Source organism: Heptranchias perlo, chromosome 4 (assembly GCF_035084215.1).
Source record: "Heptranchias perlo isolate sHepPer1 chromosome 4, sHepPer1.hap1, whole genome shotgun sequence".
Taxonomy (NCBI): domain Eukaryota; kingdom Metazoa; phylum Chordata; class Chondrichthyes; order Hexanchiformes; family Hexanchidae; genus Heptranchias; species Heptranchias perlo.
In genome coordinates, this window is record NC_090328.1 from 65,073,311 (window position 1) to 65,095,641 (window position 22,331).

The window sequence follows — 22,331 nt, forward strand, 5'->3', positions numbered from 1 at the left end:
ATCATTGCAAATGCTATTAACATGGCATGAATGCATTTTACCTCTCCATACAATACAAGCATTCAAATTTGGGGACCCAGAACATCAGATGTATTTACAGAAGTCATGTGTCAAAAAGACACTGAGAATTGAGCACAGGAGTTGAAAACTGCTACTGCAAATTCAGGAATATGCTTTGTCACTTATTCATTACTTACAGCACAGACTAATAACAAGTTTACATATATTATTAATATGTATCTAAGTTGATAAAACATTCCACTATAACTGGCACTATTTGATTGCATTTCCCATGTATGACAGTGTAATATTTTCTACTACCAATACATATATGATTTAATTATCATGGCTTTGGAAAATTAATGAGCTGTTCCAGGAGTTAGTGCATATTTATAATGTAGCTGCTGATTAGCTGTTGAAAAAGGTAGGAGAATTGTGGGAAATATTTACTTTACCACAGGCTATAATTTTTAATGTAAAAAGCAGAATGGTTGGTTTAATGGACGAGTTAATGCAGGGTCTTCAGGGTACATGAGGTTTATTTTACCTGAGCCAATCAGAACTAGAGGCACACGCTACACAGCAGTATTAGAAAGTATTTGCAGGTTTTGAACTCATTAAGTGCATGGTTAGAAGCTTAACAACAGTTGCAGTATTGAAGGTGCATTCTTATTGGCTCTTCAATGGACCATTAATTGTCATCTATCCAATTTCACAGTGCACAGAGCAAAGTTGTGCGTTCTTGAGAGTTTTTTTTAAGAGGATCAGAATTTCTACTAACTCAAGATAAGGTGATTAGTGAAATGCTTGGTTAAGGAAAGTGTTTTGCTGGAATCGGGTGTTCAGTACAATGGGAATGAATGGGACACTTGAGCATTTGAATCTGATGCTCAGATCAGAGTTATGTTGGATCATATCTTTGATAGTTTGGAATTGACTGTATGTGTTTCGACCCTCCATGAGACTTTTAAGTAAATAAAGTTTACACATTGGAAGAAAGGCTCTTTCAGTGGCACCTGATCACAAGCCGTATTGTTAAAAGATAAAGGAGGTTAAATTGGATAACCTCCAAAAACGGGCGTGGGGATTGTGGTCCACGATTAACCCATGCCCATTCATTACGCTACAGGCACGTTAAATTCGTGCTGCCTGCTGTTTTCCATGATTGCTGCGTGCAGCCAGCACTACCCACGCTGTTCATTGGCTGCACACATCAGCTGGTGGCCCAATATTGCGAGTGGCTCACGCTATTTAAAGGTAACCTGCACCTCTTAAAGGGGAGTTGCATTGTGGCTACTGGAAGTGGTGTCAGGAAGTGAATTGATTTTGATGAATTTTGTGAAGATGCCTCAACCTGCAAGATAGCATGCACCAAGGTTTTCTGATATTGCACTAGAAGCCTTGGTGCAAGAGAAGGAGAGACGTCCTGTATCCGCAGGAGGCCCATGAGACATATGCTCAGGAGGCAGTTGGAAGAAATAGTGGCAGAGGTCAATGCCAGGAGTATAGCTTCAAGAACATGGATGCAGTGCAGGAAGATGTTTAATGATCTGACACGTGTTGTCAAGGTGAGTGAGTTCGATCTGCAAATGGCATATCTTACCAACTCCACCACTGACCTCATCCACTGTTCAATTCACAACATCCTATCACCCACCTACCAACAATCTCTATCAATCAGTACTCAACCCATCAATTCATGTGCTTTACCTCACTCTCACACATTTAGCACTGTCACAAGCCTCACTGCCACAACTCACATCATGCATACAAACAGCTATTCAATCATGACAGCCACAACATCTAAACATATTGCAGGACACTCACTCACACACTTCCCTCCTTGCAGGAGAAAGTGGTATGTAACAGGAGGCAACAGCAAAAAACATGAGGAGGACAAGTGGGCCTGCACATTTTAACCCCCATGGAGGAGAAAGTGCTGGCTCTTATGGGAAGGGGCATCACTGAGGCCGTAGCTACTGGCAGCACTGGAGGTATCGATGATGAGGGTCTCTGCAGTCCTAATCCTCCTTCTCTCTCCCCACTTCTCCCTCATCCCACAATCTCTTCTGACTCACGTGCTGCAGATAGTGTAAGCACGCACATCTTACTTTCTCCTCTACCCTCACCACAACCCAACCTTTGTCCCTTTTTCATTTCAGATACCCAAGAACTGGAACCTTCTCAGTCAGAGGACAGTGATGATGAAGAGACACCGTTGCTCGATCTTACCCTCGCAGCCACCAGCTCAGAGACTGACACTGCGCATACTTTAGAGGCTAGTTTAGCGAAGGGATCTGCATGTGGTGAGACACCGGGCACAAGTGCACAGGAGCCTGGGTGGGGAGAAAGGATACCGCAGGTGCAAGCTCGTCGGAGGGTGAGGTCGCACACCAATTCTACTGCAGAGGATTCAGATGAGGACTTTGATGGCTCAGGCTACAGAAGAAGGCTGATGGGCGTACACAGTCAAATGCTTGATGCACTGGAAAGCCTGCCAGAAAACATGTGCAGAATGTCAAGGAGCACGGAAGAGTCCAGCTCCAACTTGTCACAGGGCTTTGCCCAGAGCTTGCAGCCCATCCTTTCCAACATGGAACGGGTGGTCACCTCCATCAGCAAACCTGTGGAACCCACCATGATGCAGCGTCTGATGATCGATGTCCCAGCTTCCACTGCAGCACAGACAGCTTCCATCAAGGTTTGACTGCTGCCTTGGAAGCTCACACTGCTGCCAATGTGGCTCTGGATACCACCGTTGAAAGGGGCTTCCAGGGCATGACACCAGTCCAGAAATCAGTTCTTCAACACATCACCAGGATTGCTGAGACGCCGCCGGGAGAGTGGCAGTGGTTCCACGGAACAGGAATCTGCTGTCCTTTCTCAGGATGACTGTGTTCCTACTCCCACCCCTGCCACTCCACCAGTGCCCTTGCTGTTGCCTGTCGGCCAGCCGGCCCAGACTGCTGCAGCCCAGGCCGAGATGGTGCAGTCTGAAGCCCGGCCCTCCCAGCCCAGAGCTGCTTGAGGTCATCCTCCAAGGTCATCTGTATCCTCCTCAATTGAAGGTCAGCAGCCTTCCACCTCCCATGCTGCGGTCACTGGGGATGCACCTCGTAGGAGCACTAGGAAAGGTAAAGGCACACGAACAACAGGCACTAAGGGAATGCATAAGGGTGAATAGTTTCATTTTGTATTCATTATTTAATGAGTGAATTGATAAATTCAAATTTACATTTGGTATTGGTTTTTATTTCTGCGGTGAACTGAGGGAAGAGCCAATATGTGTTGTCAGAAAGGACGGTGTGATGGTCAGTGAGAGATGGAAAGTAATGAGTGTGGGACTGTTGGTAAATGGGGAGGTGTAGTTGAGGTTACCAGTATTGCTTATTAATAATCTGATCATGTAGAGTCTTAGCAGAAAGGGCCTGTCTACATTGTAGCCTCCCTTCCTCTTCTTCCACTTCCTCTTGCACTTCCTCCTCTTCCTCGTGTTCCTGCTTCTCAGATTCTCGCCTGATATTCGGTGGCAAGGGCTGTTCCCATTTAATGACCGGGTTGTGCAGCATACTACCACAAATCTCGATATCCGCTCAGCTGAGTACTGCAGGGTTCCTCTAGAGCGGTCCAGGCAGTGGAAGCATTGCTTGAGGACACCGGTGGTCTGTTCTATAATGTTCCTTGTGGCAGCATGGCTCTCATTGTTGGCCTGCTGTGCACATGTGCGAGTTCCTGACCGGAGTGCTGAGCCATGTCATGAGGGGATAACCCTTGTCACCCAGTAGCTAGCTTTTGACTTGCCATGCTGGTTTAAATACAGGTGGGTATACAGGAAGAAATAATGGGGACTTGTGAGAAAGGAACAGCAAAAATCATGGGTGATTTTAATCTACATATAGATTGGAAGAATCTGATTGGCAAAGGTAGCCTGGGAGATGAGTTCATAGAGTGCTTTTGGGACAGTTTCTTAGAGCACATTCTAGATCCAACCAGAAAGCATCTGAGATGCATGTGCCACTGCCAACATGAAGTGCACAGGACACCATCTTGGTAAAGGTGGTTGCGTGCATGCATCTAAAGAAAGCCGGCATCATGTAGAGTAGGGAGATTATGATGTAAATCAGTGTGCAATCTGGTAATGTGTAATGAGACAGGATTAATTAATGATCTCATTGTAAAGGAGCCTGTAGGTAGCAGTGATCACAATATGATTGAATTTTGCATTCAGTTTGAGGGAGAGAAGAGTAAGTTAAACACTAGTGTTTTAAACTTAAATAAGGGCAATTATGAGGGCATGAAGACAGAGGTGGCTAAAGTGAACTGGGAAATTAGGTTAAGGGATGGGTCAGTAGAAATGAAGTGGCAGATATTTAATGAGATATTTCATAAGACTCAGCAAAGATACATTCCAGTGAGAAAGAAAGGCTCTAGGGGAAGGATGTACCATCTGAGGCTAACTAAGGAAGTTAAAGATAGTATCAAATTGAAAGATAAAGCATACAATTCCGCGAAGATTAGTGGCAGGTCAGAAGATTGGACAGAATATAAAAAACAGCAAAGAATGACTAAAAGAATAATAAGGAGGGAGAAATTGGAGTACGAGAGAAAGCTAGCTAGAAATATAAAAGCAGATGGTAAGAGTTTCTACAATTATTTAAAATAAAAAGAGTAAGTAGAGGACCAACGCTCACTTTAGAGAGTGAGTTTGGGGAATTAATAATGGAGAATAAGGAAATGGCGGATGAATTGAACAGATATTTTGCGTCCGTCTTCACTGTAGAGGATACAAATAACATGCCAGAAATAATTGTGAATCAAGAGGTGAAAGGGAGGGAGGAATTTAAAACATTTACAATCACCACGGAAAGGGTTCTGAAAAAAATATTAGAACTAAAAGCTGACAAGTCCCCAGATCCTGACGGACTTTATCCTAGGGTCTTAAAAGAAGTGGCTGCAGAGATAGTAGATGCATTGGTATTAATTTTTCAAAATTCCCTAGAATCTGGAAGGGTCCCATCAGATTAGAAAATAGCAAATGTAACTCCTCCATTCAAGAAAGGAGGAAGACAGAAAGCAGGAAACTACAAGCCAGTTAGCTTAACATCTGCCATAGGCAAAATGCTAGAATCTATTATTAAGGAGGCTACAGCAGGGCACTTAGAAAATCTCAATGCAATCAGGCAGAGTCAACACGGCTTCGTGAAAGGGAAATCTAATTTGTTTGACTAATTTATTGGAGTTAGGGAACTTGGGGAAATAAATAGTGATGTCTTGAGGAGTGTACATATTACAGAGAGGGAGGTGCTGGAAGTCTTAACGCGCATCAAGGTAGATAAATCTCCGGGACCTGATGAAATGTATCCCAGGACGTTATGGGAGGTTAGGGAGGAAATTGCGGGTCCCCTAGCAGAGATCTTTGAATCATCGACAGCTACAAGTGAGGTGCCTGAAGATTGGTGGGTAGCAAATGTTGTGCCTTTGTTTAAGAAGGGCGGCAGGGAAAAGCCTGGGAACTACAGACCAGTGAGCCTGACATCTGTAGTGGGTAAGTTGTTAGAGGGCATTCTGAGGGACAGGATCTACAGGCATTTGGAGAGGCAGGGACTGATTAGGAACAGTCAGCATGGTTTTGTGAGAGGAAAATCATGTCTCACGAATTTGATTGAGTTTTTTGAAGGGGTAACCAAGAAGATAGATGAGGGCTGTGCAGTAGACGTGGTCTACATGGACTTTAGCAAAGCCTTTGACAAGGTACCGCATGGTAGGTTGTTACATAAGGTTAAATCTCACGGGATCCAAGGTGAGGTAGCCAATTGGATACAAAATTGGCTTGACGACAGAAGACAGAGGGTGGTTGTAGAGGGTTGTTTTTCAAACTGGAGGCCTGTGACCAGCGGTGTGCCTCAGGAATCGGTGCTGGGTCCACTGTTATTTGTTATTTATATTAATGATTTGGATGAGAATTTAGGAGGCATGGTTAGTAAGTTTGCAGATGACACCAAGGTTGGTGGCATTGTGGACAGTGAAGAAGGTTATCTGGGATTGCAACGGGATCTTGATAAATTGGGCCAGTGGGCCGATGAATGGCAGATGGAGTTTAATTTAGATAAATGTGAGGTGATGCATTTTGGTAGATCGAATCGGGCCAGGACCTACTCCGTTAATGGTAGGGCGTTGGGGAGAGTTATAGAACAAAGAGATCTAGGAGTACAGGTTCATAGCTCCTTGAAAGTGGAGTCACAGGTGGATAGGGTGGTGAAGAAGGCATTCGGCATGCTTGGTTTCATTGGTCAGAACATTGAATGCAGGAGTTGGGATGTCTTGTTGAAGTTGTACAAGACATTAGTAAGGCCACACTTGGAATACTGTGTACAGTTCTGGTCACCCTATTATAGAAAGGATATTATTAAACTAGAAAGAGTGCAGAAAAGATTTACTAGGATGCTACCGGGACTTGATGGTTTGACTTACAGGGAGAGGTTAGATAGACTGGGACTTTTTTCCCTGGAGAGTAGGAGGTTAAGGGGTGATCTTATAGAAGTCTATAAAATAATGAGGGGCATAGATAAGGTAGATCGTCAAAATCTTTTCCCAAAGGTAGGGGAGTCTATAACGAGGGGGCATAGATTTAAGGTGAGAGGGGAGAGATACAAAAGGGTCCAGAGGGGCAATTTTTTCACTCAAAGGGTGGTGAGTGTCTGGAACGAGCTGCCAGAGGCAGTAGTAGAAGTGGGTACAATTTTGTCTTTTAAAAAGCATTTGGACAGTTACATGGGTAAGTTGGGTATAGAGGGATATGGGCCGAGTGCAGGCAATTGGGACTAGCTTAATGGTATAAACTGGGCGACATGGACATGTTGGGCCGAAGGGCCTGTTTCCATGTTGTAACTTCTATGATTCTATGATTCTTTGAGGAAGTAACAAGCAACGTGGATAAAGGGGATCCTGTGGATGTGGTGTACTTGGATTTCCAGAAGGCTTTTGACAAGGTGCCTCATCAAAGGCTACTACACAAAAATAAGAGGTCATGATGTAGGAGGTAACATATTAGCATGGATAAAGGATTGGTTAACTAACAGGAAACAGAAAGTAGGCATAAATAGGTCATTTTCAGGTTGGCAAGATGTAACGAGCAGAGTGCCACAGGGATCAGTGCTGGGGCCTCAACTATTTACAATCTATATCAATGACTTGGATGAAGGGACCAAATGTATGGTTGCTAAATTTGCTGATGACACAAAGGTAGGTAGGAAAGTAAGTTGTGAACAGGACATAAGGGGCCTGATTTTAGCAGGCCTGCGGGTTTCTGGCGGGTTGGGTTTCGGGTGCGTGGCCTCTGCGCCCAGTGAAATTAGTGGGTTGCCCGCGCGATCGTAGCAGGCAATCCACTAACTGGAGCCACTTACCTGCTCCTCCGGGGTCCGCGCTGCTGGTCTGCGCATGCGCAGTACGATCTGTCAGCTGGAGGCTTTCTAGTTAAAGGGGCAGTCCTCCACTGACAGATGCTGCAACCAATGGAACAAATTACAGCATGGAGCAGCCCAGGGGGAAGGCTGCTCCCAGTTTAATGATGCCTCACCCCAGGTATCATCAGATGGGGTGAGGAGGAGGGGCAGGACAGAGATCTTCCCCCCCGGCGGGTGGGAGGAAGCGGCCTGCCTCTGCCACCAAGGCGGCCTGGCTCGAGGTGGCAGAGGGGGTCACCTGTGCCACCAACATATCGCCCACCTGCATACAGTGCAGGAGGCGGTCCAATGACTGCAGTAGGTCAGCCACAGTGAGAACACGTAGTCTTTCCCCTACACTCCGTCTGCCACAACACTGCCCCCACCCCACATCTCCTTCGGCACCGCCAACACTACTCTGTCACATCACCCCTCATACCCACTCAAACCCCATCCTCATCATACCTGCACCTACTCACCTCGCCAGTACTCACCCCGCCACTAACACGCAACCCAATCCTCATACAATCTCATGGCTCTATCGCATACTCACCCTCTCGTGCATCTCCCTCACGGCCAGCCTCACTCAACCTGCCACCACCTGTGCTGCAGCCACAGGGCATGTGCAGTAGGCAGCGTAAGGCAAACGTGTCGTGAGCATGAAGGGGATGCACAAGAGTGTCTGAGGGTTTGTCATGGGTGTTACCTATATTGAATTTCAGAGCAACAAACATCACACATTATATTGGCACCACCACTGCCATGTCTCCGCGAATCCTGTCTGTTGTGTCCAATAATGCCCGCTCCTGGGTATCACTATGAGGACCCACCACTGATGCCACCCATTGTGTTACTGCAGAGTAGGTGCAGGTGTATTTGCAGGGCTCTTCCGCGCAGACGACTGAGAGACATCGGCGGTGTACCCGGCTGCACCCTGGAAGGATGCGGAGGAGAAGTTGTGGAGGGCAGTGGTGACTTTGGCAGCGACAGGTAAGCAGATGGTGCTGGGGCCAGCCAGGAGCAGCTCGGCATGAAAGAGCCTGCAGATCTCCACGACTACATGTCGAGTGAATCTGCGCCTCCGTGTGCACTGCTGCTCGGAGAGGTCCAGGGAGCTGCGCCTCGGTCTGTGGACCCTGTGGCGAGGGTAGTGCCCTCTGCGACGCGTCTCTCTCTGCGGTAGCCCTCCCTCCTGCTGTACAGGTGGATGTGTCACAGCACTCTGTTGTGGAGCTCCACGTGTCAGAGGTGTACGGCGTGGATGGCGAGGCTGGTGATGCTGTTCGCCCTCCGAGGGGGTCATGACTGCAGCTACGGCGGCCCCCATCCGCAATATGTACATCTGAGGGGGTCCGCAAGGTAGGCACATGTCTCCGGACCCCGGGGTGAGTGTGCAGATTGGTGACTTTGACCGTCCGGAGGGGGGTGGTGGAGGCCACACTTTGTCCCAAGTGACAGTGTGGCCTCCTGCAATGGGTGAGGGTCTCCCCCCACCCCCCCCCACCTGTCAAATGGACCTTTGCAGCTGCCACAGGCTGACGGCTGCAACACGTCCAGTTCAACTAGGACTGTTTCCCCCAGTGTGCGAAACAGTCCCATGTTTCCCTAAAATCACACACAGTCCCTTAATAAGTGCCGAGTGGATGATCCATCTCAGCCTCCTCCCGATATCCCCACCATCACGGAAGCCAGTCTTCGGCCAATTCGATTCACTCCACGTGATATCAAGAAACGGCTGAGTGCACTGGATACAGCAAAGGCTATGGGCCCCGACAACATCCCAGCTGTCGTGCTGAAGACTTGTGCTCCAGAACTAGCTGCGCCTCTAGCCAAGCTGTTCCAGTACAGCTACAACACTGGCATCTAAAATGTGGAAAATTGCCCAGGTATGTCCTGTCCACAAAAAGCAGGACAAATCCAATCCGGCCAATTACCGCCCCATCAGTCTACTCTCAATCATCAGCAAAGTGATGGAAGGTGTCGTCGACAGTGCTATCAAGCGGCACTTACTCACCAATAACCTGCTCACCGATGCTCAGTTTGGGTTCCGCCAGGACCACTCGGCTCCAGACCTCATTACAGCCTTGGTCCAAACATGGACAAAAGAGCTGAATTCCAGAGAGTGACTGCCCTTGACATCAAGGCAGCATTTGACCGAGTGTGGCACCAAGGAGCCCTAGTAAAATTGAAGTCAATGGGAATCAGGGGGAAAACTCTCCAGTGGCTGGAGTCATACCTAGCACAAAGGAAGATGGTAGTGGTTGTTGGAGGCCAAGCATCTCAGCCCCAGGGCATTGCTGCAGGAGTTCCTCAGGGCAGTGTCGTAGGCCCAACCATCTTCAGCTGCTTCAACAATGACCTTCCCTCCATCATAAGGTCAGAAATGGGGATGTTCACTGATGACTGCACAGTGTTCAGTTCCATTTGCAACCCCTCAAATAATGAAGCAGTCCGAGCTCACATGCAGCAAGACCTGGACAACATCCAGGCTTGGGCTGATAAGTGGCAAGTAACATTCGCGCCAGATAAGTGCCAGGCAATGACCATCTCCAACAAGAGAGAGTCTAACCACCTCCCCTTGACATTCAACGGCATTACCATCGCCGAATCCCCCACCATCAACATCCTGGGGGTCACCATTGACCAGAAACTTAACTGGACCAGCCATATAAATACTGTGGCTACGAGAGCAGGTCAGAGACTGGGTATTCTGCGGCGAGTGACTCACCTCCTGACTCCCCAAAGCCTTTCCACCATCTACAAGGCACAAGTCAGGAGTGTGATGGAATACTCTCCACTTGCCTGGATGAGTGCAGCTCCAACAACACTCAAGAAGCTCGACACCATCCAAGATAAAGCAGCCCGCTTGATTGGCACCCCATCCACCACCCTAAACATTCACTCCCTTCACCACCGGCGCACTGTGGCTGCAGTGTGCACCATCCACAGGATGCACTGCAGCAACTCGCCAAGGCTTCTTCGACAGCACCTCCCAAACCCGCGACCTCTACCACCTAGAAGGACAAGGGCAGCAGGCGCATGGGAACAACACCACCTGCACGTTCCCCTCCAAGTCACACACCATCCCGACTTGGAAATATATCGCCGTTCCTTCATTGTCGCTGGGTCAAAATCCTGGAACTCCCTTCCTAACAGCACTGTGGGAGAACCGTCACCACACGGACTGCAGCGGTTCAAGAAGGCGGCTCACCACCACCTTCTCGAGGGCAATTAGGGATGGGCAATAAATGCCGGCCTTGCCAGCGACGCCCACATCCCGTGAACGAATAAAAAAAAAACAAGCAAAATAAATAACCTCAAGTGGCATCCCGCTGGCTTTAATTGGCTGCGGGATTCCCACCAGCGGGGGCCGCGCACGCAGCCCCGCACGTCATCGGGGAACCCGGAAGTGGTCGGGATCGTGGTGCGATCCGGTCACGTGACTGGATATCGGGATTTTCGGGGCCCCCCCGCTGGAAACCCACAGGAAACCCGATGGTAATATCGAGCCCAAGGAGTCTGCAAAGGGATATGGATAGGTTAAGTGAGTGGGCAAAAATTTGGCAGCTGGAGTATAATGTGGGAAAATGTGAACTTGTCTACTTTGGCAGGAGGAATAGAAAAGCAGTATATTATTTAAATGGAGAGAGATTGCAGAACTCTGAGGTACAGGGGGATCTGGGTGCCCTAGTACATGAATCACAAAATGTTAGTATGCAGGTACAGCAAGTGATTAGGAAGGCAAATGGAATGTTGTCATTTATTGCAAGGGGAATGGAATATAAAAGTAGAGATGTTTTGCTCCAGTTATACAGGGCATTTGTGAGACCACATCTAGAATACTGTGTGCAATTTTGGTCTCCTTATTTAAGAAAGGACATAATTGCTTTAGAGGCTGTTCAGAGAAGGTTCACTCGACTGATTCCTGGGATGAGGGGACTATCTTATGAGGAAAGGTTGGACAAATTGAGCATGTATACACTGGAGTTTAGAAGAATGAGAGGTGATCTTAATGAAACATAAGATCCTGAGGGGACTTGAAGAGGATGTTTGCCCTTGTGGGAGAGACTAGAACTAGGGGCCACAGCTTAAAAATAAGGGGTCGCCTATTTAAGATGGAGATGAGGAGAAATTTTTTCTCTGAGGGTCGTGAGTCCGTGGAACTCCCTTCCCCAGAAAGCGGTGGAGGCAGGGTCATTGAATATTTTTAAGGCTGAGTTAGATAGATTCCTGATTAACAGGGAGTCAAAGGTTATAGTAGGTAGATGGGAAAGTTGGGTTGAGGTCACAATCAGAGCAGCCATGATCTTATCAAATGGCAGAGCAGGCTCGAGGGGCTGAATGGCCTACTCCTGCTCTTAATTCGTATGTTCGTAGGTGGAACAGAGGACTGCTGCAGATTGAACGATTCATGACTCCTGCCAGGATAGTGGGCATTCGCCTGCATGATGCATTGCCTGTGGTTGCACACCAACTGCACATGAGTGAGTGTAATCCCTTTCTGCTCATGAATATGGCTGAGTTCAGATGAGGAACACGTAAGGCAATGTGCGTGCAGTCAGTGACACCCTGCACCATGCCTGCAATCCATTCAAAACCTCAGAGGGAAACTAAGAGGGAATGAGATGAATGTGTTTCTCACTGTATAAAGAGCCTCAGTGACCTCCTTATACTGTAGTGCACTGCAAACTACGAGATGTTGCTTAAATCTCCAGCAGCAGCCTCAAAGGAGTCAGAGGCATAAAAATTAAGAGCCACAGGCAACGCTGTCCTTGCCCTGCTTTGAGGCTGCAGTTTTGGCTGCAGCAGTTGACAAATTTCAGACACGACCTCTTTTGTGAACCAAGGATGTCTCATGCACTGGTCGTTGCTGAAGTTGAGGTAAGAAAATTGATCCCTGAAGACCCTCTGCGGATATGGCCTCCTGCTGAGTGCTCTGCTCCTCCTCCTCCAGCAGCTTGTCCTGTTCTGCATAGCCTATCTTCATGCTCCCAGTCATTTTTCAATTCCCAGAGGAAGCCCTACCAGGCCACCCATGTCTGGAAGCAACTATTCTCAGCACAATATTAAATGATTCAAAAAGTACTGCAAGACCAGTCAGACCACTCCCTGTAGATTACTTACTTAAACTTTAGCCACGTTTAGGAAACCTCCAAAATGTATACAATTGCACCAGCAGCCAGAAGAAATAATGCAGCAACTAACCTGTAAGTACTTCATGATCCCTTTTAAATAGCGCTGATGGGAGGGGTCCTTCATGCCGTTTAACATCATACCTCATGTACAGTGCGTTTGTGACCTCCCTTATGCAGCAGTGCACTGCATACTGCGCGATGTTGCACATGTCGCCAGCCGAGGCCTGAAATGCTCCTGAGCCGTAGAAATTCAGTACCACAGTGACCTTCACAGCCACAGGCAATGCTGTCCTCGCTCTGCTCTGAGGTTGCAGTTGTGGCCGCAGCAGTTGACAGATGTCGGTGACTGCTTCCTTGGTGAACCTCAGGCATTAGATGCAATCCTCCTTGGTCATGTTGAGGTAAGAGAATTGAACCCGGCCTCCTATTCAGTGCCCTGCGCCTCCTCGTCCTCCGTCTCCTCGCAGCTTGACCTGCTGGGCTTGGCGCCTCTGCATGCTCCCAGTCATGCTCAATGCCCAACGGGAGCCCGAGCAGACCGCCCATGGTTGGCAGGAATGTTGTTCCACCAGGGTTGTAACTTTCCTACTCGTAAGGCAGTACCTGCCAAAGCACTCTCAAAAGTAGTGTAGGAACTCTGAATAAGAATAGGGAGCTTCAAAGAACACTTCCTACTCCTCCAGAAGCAATAATCCAGCAACTAACCTGCAACACCTGCATGGCCCCTTTTAAATAGTGCTGGTGGGGGGTCCTTCAGGCACTGTAAGAAATGTTTAGATGGTCGGGGATAAGACTGTGCGTTGAGTTGAGCGTTAAGGTCGAAAATAGTGTGTATCAGCTTTGCACACTGATTGCAGCCGTTTTCTCCCTACTTTACACGCTTCCAGCGTCCGGTATTAACTCCTATACCAAGATGGCGTCTGGCGCAAGTCACACAGGAAACATGCATGCGCATCCAAGACGCCATCTTGGATGTTGGAAAGGCCGTGTAGCACCGAAACAACGGGCGCTACATGGCCCAATTTAGCGCCTGTATGACAAGTTTACATAGGCAGTTTCCATTATAAATGGGGCCATAGGAATTTATAATCGAAAACGTAAAGGAAAAAATTGACATGGGAAATACGTGCAGACATAATATTTTTAATTTAGATATATGAAACCTGGATGTGGTTGGAACATCTGTTGCCAAGTCATTTAATGCACAATGAGGTCCTTTGTGGCTTTGAACTTGATTGATTGACTGACAGCTCTTTATTTTAGACTGATGTATAAGCCGGAAGTTTTTCTCACTATCTTCAGCTCTAAATGGATCATCTGGTCTCTGTGGGTCTTTTACCACATGTAAACGCAACAGCTTTATAAAAGTTTGTTTCACCCAAAAGCTTTGCAGATTTTTGGATTGTGTAAGAAATATATTTATTTAACTCCATGTGAACTAATTCTTCCATTAACAAACTTTGCCAACTCTGGAAGTGTTGGGCCTAAGAAGTGGTAGGCAAAACTGAAGGGGTAGGATCCTTAGGTGCAGGCATGAGTCTGCAGCTAGATGGCTAAGTGGCTCAACATCTGAACAGGTTTATGGTTGCTGAAGTCAAGGTGCTGCTGCATGAGGAGGGTTATCCTCTGTGCCTCCCCATAGCCCATCCCCATAGCTCAGTACTACAGCATGCCTAGAAGGAGGCGTATAGGCCATAGCTGACCGTTACTGTCCCTGCATATGCCAGCCTTATGCTGCATGATTCCCTGTCGGCTCAAAAATGGACACGCTTGAATTTCTAGACCCAGGTTTCACTGGTGAAAGGACAGTGTTCTGATCTGCAACATCACTTCAACCCTAATTCGATTTAATTTTGACTTTTTGAAGAAGCTCCACTTGGAGGACTTGAAAACCGCTCCTCGTTCTCATAAAAGGCTGGATGTAGGTCTTTGTATCTACGTAAGTTCTGTCACATCTGTAAAAAGAATGGTATTATTTTTAAATCTATCAATCAACACTTCTTCATAAGCATGAACATGTGTTAATAACATCACCAGTACACCAAAGGTACATTACTCTGAAGATTAATATCATGTTTTCAAATCAAGTAAGCTTGTTAGAATATGCTTACATGCCTTTAATACTGATATAACAGTGTTTGCATACGTGCAAATGGTCTGATTAGAAAACACTACAGACATATGAGTAAAAGCACATATTTTTCAGTCTTCCAGCGGAATTAAAATGCACAAATGGTAAGAGGCTGGGAGGCACCCCAAAATAAATTGTTTTAAACTTGTCCCAAACCCTTTACAGATCTGGGAAGTAATGCTGCTGGTTTGCTGTGCTGAGTGTATCCCATCAGTGTACTGTACATAAAACAAGCATGTCATTGAAGCAACATAGCAATCGCCAAGGAAGTATAGGCATTTTGTGCTCTTTTTACATTCTCCTTTAATGTTAATACCTATTTGTATCAGTGATGCAGCCATTAAATAAATGGAAATTAAATTGAGAATTGCAAAAGGAATTTAGTAAGGATTAGGTTGACCATCGGATGCCATTCTGGAGTTATTTTTGCCTTACTTTAATGCAATGACAGTAGCTGTTCTATTAAACTCGACACAATGGATTCAATGTGAATCAGTTGCATGTGAGGACCTGTGAACATGTCTTTTGTGAATATAACACTGTCCTTAATACTGAAACTTATTTGATCCAAATGTTCATGTATTCACTTGCTAATTATTGTTTAATGTTCATCTCAAGACTTGAAAAAATGGAAACAATTTTTATACTCAATGGAATTTAACATTCTTAAGCTTGTAATAACATTTAAACCCTGCATATAATTCAAACCCATTTTCTTTAATGAGTACCTGTGTTAGTCATCCAGTCAGTTTGTCTATTACAGTGGAACCTTTATAAGATTACCTTGTTAGGAACTGTGATTTAAATGGATTTTATCAGTTTTTTCCCCCAGATAGCATGATGGGATGAATGGAATGGGATCCTTTAAATTGGCAATACAAAGCAATTTGTGGCAAGTTTAGATTCTGTGTTATGACCATGATGAAGTCTGAGTTGAGAACACATTACATGTTTTGGAATTCAAGCACAGTATTTAAGTACTAACATATATAGATATGCCTATTGTCACATATCAGGACCAGCATAACTAAGGGCAAGATAGAGGGGGCAAAATTGGGCTGTGTAGTGCCCATTTTGTAGGTACTAGGGGGACTCTTAAGCCCTGAAAATGGCATCTGAGATGCATGTGCCACTGCCAACATGAAGTGCACAGGACACCATCTTGGTAAAGGTGGTTGCGTGCGTGAATCTAAAGAAAGCCGGCATCATGTAGAGTAGGGAGATTATGATGTAAATCAGTGTGCAACACTGATTTGAAGCAGTTGGCGGCACTTTGGTACTCCACAATCCAGCTGAACAGGACATAAATGGCATGCAGCATCCCCCACCAGAGCTACTTAAAGGGATTATGCAGGAGTTACAGGTTAGTTGCTGTATTAGTTATTCTAGTGGTTGGTACAATTGTGCGTGTTTTTGGAAGTTTCCTATACTGGGAGAAAGTTGTAATATTCTATGATGAGTGGTCTGGCTGGACTTGCAGTACTGTTAGTGTCATTTAAAATAGTGTGCTGACCAAAGTTGCTTCCAGACCTGCTGGGGCTTCCTCTGGCAGTTGAACATGACTGGGAGCGTGCAGAGAGGCCACGCAGAGCAGGACAAACTGCCAAAAGAGGGAGGAGGAGACTGAGGAAGAAGTGGAGGAGGAGGAGGAAGAAGCTCGACACCATCCAGGACAAAGCAGCCCGCTTGATTGGCACCCCATTCACCACCCTAAACATTCACTCCCTTCACCACCGGCGTACCGTGGCTGCAGTGTGCACCATCTACAGGATGCACTGCAGCAACTCGCCAAGGCTTCTTTGACAGCACCTCCCAAACCCGTGTCCTCTACCACCTAGAAGGACAAGGGCAGCAGATACATGGGAACAACACCACCTGCACGTTCCCCTGCAAGTCACATACCATTCTGACTTAGAAATATAGTGCTGTTCTTTCATCGTCGCTGGGTCAAAATCCTGGAACTCTCTACCTAATAGCACTGTGAGAGAACCTTCATCACATGGACTGCATTTGTTCAAGGCAGCGGCACACCACCATCTTCTCAAGGGCAATTAGGGATGGAAAATAAATGCTGGCCTCGCCAGTGACACCCACATCCCATGAACGAATAAAAAAAAAAGTGGAGGAAGAGGCATGGAGGCAACAAGGTAGACAGGCCCTGTCTACCAGGGCTCTGCGTGATCAGATGATTAATGAACGATACCAGTAACCTCAACAACACCTCCCCATTCACCAACAGCCCCACACTCCTACCTTTCCTCTCTCACATAACCATCAAATTGTCCTCCTTATGATTACACATTGCTTCCTCCCTCAGCACATCGCAGAAATGAAAACCAAAACCAAGTACAAATTCATAAACACATTTATTGATTTACACATGAAATAATTCAAACAAACTGATACTATTCACCCTGGTGCATTCCCTTAGTGCCTGTCATTCGTGTGCCTTTACCTTTCCTAGTGCTCCTACGAGATGCATCCCCAACGGCTGAAGCATGGGTGGTGGAAGGCTGCTGACCTTCAATTGAGGAGAGTGCAGATGGCCTTGGAGGATGACCTTGAGCAGCTCTGGGCCGGGAGGGCCCGGCTTCAGACTGCACCATCTCGGCCAGGGCTGCAGCAGTCTGGCCTGGCTGGCTGACAGGCAACAGCAAGGACATTGGCAGGGGTTGGAGCAGGAATGCTGTCATCCTGGGAGAGGACAGCAGAGGCTATCGGCCCCGACAATAACCGAGTTGTAGTGCTGAAGACTTGTGCTCCAGAACTAGCTGCGCCTCTAGCCAAGCTGTTCCAGTACAACTACAACACTGGCATCTAAAATGTGGAAAATTGCCCAGGTATGTCCTATCCACAAAAAGCAGGACAAATTCAATCCGGCCAATTACCGCCCCATCAGTCTACTCTCAATCATCAGCAAAGTGATGGAAGGTGTCGTCGACAGTGCTATCAAGCGGCACTTACTCACCAATAACCTGCTCACCGATGCTCAGTTTGGGTTCTGCCAGGACCACTCGGCTCCAGACCTCATTACAGCCTTGGTCCAAACATGGACAAAAGAGCTGAATTCCAGAGGTGAGGTGAGAGTGACTGCCCTTGACATCAAGGCAGCATTTGACCGAGTGTGGCACCAAGGAGCCCTAGTAAAATTGAAGTCAATGGGAATCAGGGGGAAAACTCTCCAGTGGCTAGAGTCATACCTAGCGCAAAGGAAGATGGTAGTGGTTGTTGGAGGCCAATCATCTCAGCCCCAGGACATTGCTGCAGGAGTTCCTCAAGGCAGTGTCCTAGGCCCAACCATCTTCAGCTGCTTCATCAATGACCTTCCCTCCATCATAAGGTCAGAAATGGGGATGTTCGCTGATGATTGCACAGTGATCAGTTCCATTCGCAACCCCTCAAATAATGAAGCAGTCCGAGTCCGCATGCAGCAAGACCTGGACAACATCAAGGCTTGGGCTGATAAGTGGCAAGTAACATTCGCGCCAGATAATTGCCAGGCAATGACCATCTCCAACAAGAGAGAGTCTAACCACCTCCCCTTGACATTCAACGGCATTACCATCGCTGAATCCCCCACCATCAACATCCTTGGGGTCACCATTGACCAGAAACTTAACTGGACCAACACATAAATACTATGGCTACAAGAGCAGGTCAGAGGCTGGGTATTCTGCGGCGAGTGACTCACCTCCTGACTCCCCAAAGCCTTTCCACTATCTACAAGGCACAAGTCAGGAGTGTGATGGAATACTCTCCACTTGCTTGGATGAGTGCAGCTCCAACAACACTCAAGAAGCTCGACACCATCCAAGATAAAGCAGCCCGCTTGATTGGCACTCCATCCACCACCCTAAACATTCACTCCCTTCACCACCAGCGCACTGTGGCTGCAGTGTGTACCATCCACAGGATGCACTGCAGCAACTCGCCAAGGCTTCTTCGACAGCACGTCCCAAACCCGCGACCTCTACCACCTAGAAGGACAAGAGCAGCAGGCACATGGGAACAACACCACCTGCACGTTCCCCTCCAAGTCACACACCATCCCGACTTGGAAATATATCGCTGTTCCTTCATCGTCGCTGGGTCAAAATCCTGGAACTCCCTTCCTAACAGCACTGTGGGAGAACCGTCACCAGATGGACTGCAGCGGTTCAAGAAGGCGGCTCACCACCACCTTCTCGAGGGCAATTAGGGATGGGCAATAAATGCCGACCTCGCCAGCGACGCCCACATCCCATGAACTAATAAATTTTAAAAAATGGTTGGTCTTCCATGGAGCCACTGCCACTCTCCCGGGGCGGCGTCTCAGCACTCGTGGTGATCTGCTGGAGAACAGATTGTTGGACTGCTGTGATGCCCTGGAAGCCCTGTTCCACAGTGGAACCCAGAACCACGATTACTGCATTTGAAGCTCAGACTGCTGCTGTCAGACCTTGGATGGCAGATGTTTGTGCTGTAATGGAAGCTCTGACATCAGTCATTAGACGCTGCATCATGGTGGTTCCACAGGTGAGCTGATGGAGGTGACCACCCGTTCCGTGTGGGAAAGGATGGGCTCCAAGCTCTGCGCAAAGCCCTGTGCCAAGTTGGAGCTGGACTCCTCCATGCCCCTTGACATTGTTTGCAGACTTTCTGGCAGGCTTTCCAGTGCACCAAGCATTTGGTTGTGTACACCCATCAGCTTTCTTCTGTAGTCTGACCCATCAAAGTTATTATCTGACTCCTCTGCAGCAGAACTAGTGATCGACCTCGCCCTCCGGCAAACTGGTACCTGTGATATCCGTTCCCCCCGCCCCAGTTTCGGCACACTTGTGCCCGGGTGTCACACCAGTGCTGATCCCTCCTCTATCCCAGCTGCTAAAGTACGCGCAGTGTCAGTATCTGAGCTGGTGGCTACAAGTGTAAGATCGAGTGACGGTGTCTCTTCATCACCACTGTCATCTTCCTCTGCTTCCTCTGACTGTGCCGGTTCCACTTCTTGGGTATCAGAAATGACAAAGGAGCATGGGTTGAGTTGTGGTGCAGGGAGAGGAGAAAGTAAGACGTGCTTACATCATCTGCAGCAAAAATTGTTGGATGAGGGAGAAGTGGGAAGCGAGAAGGAGGATTAAGTATGCAGAAACTCTCATCATCGATAACTCCAGCACCGCCAGTGGCCACGGCCCATCCAATGATGGGCAGCACTGTCTCCTCCATGGGGGTGAGGACGTATAGGTTTGCCTGTCCTCTCCCAGTTCTTCCCTGTTGCCTAATGTGCGCCACCTTCTCTTGCAAGAAAGAAGGAAGTGGTCAGTGAGTGTCCTGCAAGATGTTTGGGTGATGTGGCTGTCATTGTTGAATAGCTGTCAGTGTGAGTTGTGGGTGTGCAGCTTGTAAGAGTGGTAATATGTGAGGGTGAAATGCAGCATCTAATTCGCAGGGTTGCATACTGATTGAAAGAGTTTGTTGGTAGGTGGGGGGTGTAGTGCGTGGAGCAGATATTAAGCTAGTGGTGCAGTTGGTAGGTTATGCCATGTGACAGTTGAACTCACTCACCTTGACCACTCGTGTTAAATTATTGAACTTCTTCCTGCACTGCATCCATGAGCGTGGAGCGAAGCTCCTGGCATTTACCTCATCCGTTTCTTCTTCCCATTGCCTCTTCAGCATATGTCTGGAGGACCTCCTGCCCCCTGTGGATATAGGCTGGCCCTCCCTCTGTCCACCTCTTCCACCAAGGCCTCTAGTGCACCGTCCGAGTACCTTGGTGCACTCTCTCCCAGGCACAGCCATTATTCAATATTTTCTAGCACTTCCCAAAAGACTTCCTGCCGCCATAGTGCACCTCCCCTTTAAGAGGTGCAGGCTGCCTTTAAGTAGGGCTAGCCACTCCCGAAATCGGGGCTCCCTGCTGGTGTGTGCAGCCAATCAACAGCGCAGGTAGCAATCGTTGAAATCATCAGGCAGCATGAATCTTACCTGCTGCCTGCGTCGCTATGACTGGACACGGGTTAATTGTGCACTGTGATCTCAGCGCCTGTTTCCAAGGATTATCCAATATAGCCCCCAGAGTTCTAAAACTGATCTGAAGTGCCCAAATCTGTTCAACTGGATGTTTTTTGCCTTCTTTAGGATCGTTATCAACATCTTAAGGCAAAAATAAAATAATAAATTAAACTTAACTTCAAACCATATAGTTCAGAATTTGAAGCCAGGAATGTTTAAAAAGCTTTGTATTTTTTTAGCAATATAAAAATATTAATTTTCGTGACCACTTGAATACATTCAGGATGAATGAAAGAAAACTACAATCTAGCTTTACTTTTTTAAAATAGGTTTCTTTGATAAGCAAATATAGGTATATTAAACAGACAATGTGGAGAATACACTTTGGGCTATGGGACTTTTAAAGGCTTATTGCACTGTTTATGGACTATAAACCAGAATAAAGCTGACATCCACTCGTGTGTTGACATAGTGATCAAAACCTGAATGAATCTCTGGCCAGTCATGAATTACTTACTTACTGTGACACTGGCAAGGCTGACAGTTCAATCACAATGCTTTTTTTTATAATGGTGAATACTGTGCTTAAAGTGGTAATACTGTTTCTTCCTCCAAATGACAGTAATGATAAATGGCTTTGAAGGAATGCATAACTTTGAACAAGAAAATATAGGCTACCTGCTGGAAACAGGGCTTCACGCAGCCAAGTGGCAATGATGAATAGAGTGATATTGTGTCTGACAAGTAGTAAAATAACTATTCATTCACTACAGAACATCTGCAGAACACGTTATTATACGTACAAAATGGGAGGAAGCAAGCCAGAGCAAGGAGTATGGATCTTTCTGTGTTTGTGAGAGCATAACTATTGGAAAATAATTAATTTTAATTGATTGAAACACAATAGCTTGGTGGCCACTTATTTGTGGAAGTATGTTTTTTTTAATTGAGAAATTTGGAGGAAAGGTCAAGACCCACAGTGCTGGAAATCGAAAGAGTAAGAAAGAAAGTCATAAGTTACATTTAAACCTCGTCACATCCTCAGGACACCTTGAAGTGCTTTATATCCAATGAATTAGTGTTGAGATGCGGTTACTGTTGTTATGTAGGTGAATGTGGCAGCATTTTCCAGCGGCAAATGTGAACCGCCGCACCGAAACTAATGAGCAAGTGGACCGTGCAAAATGGGTCCTCTTGCTCGTTAGGATGTGACTGGTAGTCACGGGCTCCAAGAAGCCATGCGCTGATCGAGAAAATTATGAAGATTGTCCAACAGGGACACCGGCACTGGAGCACTCCTGCTCCTGCTGGCTTCATGTTCAGGTCAGTTAAAAATAAATGGTTTGCTTATCTTTTACGTGTTTCCTTTAAAGACCGTTGGTTTGGCTGCTTTGCGCCGAAGTAAACTGACTGCAGCATACACATGAAATGGGCATTAGGTCCCCGATCTGCATTGGTAATGTTTCAGGCGGGCGCTCACTACGACTACAGGGCACCCTAATTTTGCATGGGGCACGTACCCAGTGCGCAGTTAGTGTGCCATCCAATTTCTAGGCCACAGTGCGTTAACTCATATATGAGAAAACCTGTTCTTCAGTGGTAAATGGTTCTATTTTTGTAAAAGCATCA